Source organism: Chinchilla lanigera, unplaced genomic scaffold (genome assembly GCF_000276665.1).
Source record: "Chinchilla lanigera isolate Chin_1 unplaced genomic scaffold, ChiLan1.0 scaffold00085, whole genome shotgun sequence".
NCBI classification, from domain to species: Eukaryota; Metazoa; Chordata; class Mammalia; order Rodentia; family Chinchillidae; genus Chinchilla; species Chinchilla lanigera.
The window spans coordinates 846,277-847,635 of NW_004955486.1; the positions used below are offsets into that span (position 1 = coordinate 846,277).

Consider the following 1,359-nt stretch of genomic DNA (forward strand, 5'->3'; position numbering starts at 1 on the left):
AAACCTCTAATGCTTACAGGTATGAGGTAATGAATGTATATCATGATAAACTATCACATTTGGCTTCTGTTTTTGCATGGGAACAGAAATTAGATACTGCTTCCATCAAAGCTGCTGACATAACGACAAAACTCCACTGTCTTCTCAGGGTCCAGAAACTGAACCCAACCACTGGCTGATGTGCACACTGGCCCTAATTGCAGAACTCCTGTCACCTGCAGGAAGCCTGGATCCATCATCAGTCACTGGTGAGGGTGTTGGTACCTAGAGAGACTTTGGGTACATGGAAAGAAGCAGCTCCATCACTTCAGTGGGACTGGACTGGAGTGGGCATGCAGCTCCTAAAGGTACATCAGGCAAACTTGGGCCTACTTTGTAAAGATGGCCCTTCCAGTATGCAAGCTAGAGGTCCCCCTTTGCTTTCCATGGGGCCAGAGAGAGTGGCATTGATCAAACAAGGCCGTGTGCTTTGCAGAAATGAGGGTGGCCTAGCTACCTCTGAGAATGCACTTTCAATGTCCTAGGTAGCATCCAGAGCTTCCCCACACACCCTTGGCTCTGACAAAATAGTCTCAGCAGCTAGGTATCTTCCTTAAGAATTCTCATTAAAGACCTGAGTCCAGATAAAGCTCCTGGCACTCCATAACTCACCATTTTTTGATATGCCTCATCTTGCCTCTGCCTCGTGTCTCAATTTCCAAAAACTCTTCTAAATCTTTCTGTAGTCCACTATACAGATAATTGGACCAAGGGAAAGATGAGTTGCAAGAATATGTCTAGGCCAGCTGGAGCCACTCATACCTGAGATTTTACTAGTGACACTGATGCAGGAGGAATGAAGTGACCCTTATTCCAGCAGGGACATGGCCCCACCAATGTTTGGTCATGGTGATTATCTGATCCTTGTGAACAAAGAGAAAAGTTGTTGGCACTTATTCTGCAGAGATCTTACGTGTTAAGGCTTCAAGACAGATTTAAAGTGTTTTTCTTTCCTCCTTTGATATTTATTTTTTTTAATTTTAAAAATAAAAGGAGGAAAATATTAACAGACAGTCGACATTTTACAAACTAGCAAAGGAACAGTACAGAGAGTACAGAGTTACAAACAGAGTGCTAAGGAATTAACAATGCTTGTTGTATTACATATTGATATCTTCAAAGTGGTTTCCCCTGAAAACAGATATAGACATACAAAGCTGATCAACCAAGGACTCATTGACAGTTTCTTTCAGCAAAGAAACACAAGACAGTAGAACAGCCAAGTTAACTATCCTGCATATACATACATACAAACTTAGTCCCTCTTTGCCTTCTCCCTTCCCATATCCCAGTTATCCTTTACCTTTGAGTGCTTTCCTA

The 1,359-nt window shown here is 42.5% G+C and overlaps 1 pseudogene; it reads right to left on the reverse strand.

Moving 5' to 3' along the window:
- Positions 1-812: 812 nt before the first annotated feature.
- The window catches only part of LOC102017129, a 45,811-nt pseudogene continuing 45,264 nt past the window's right edge, over positions 813-1,359 (reverse strand).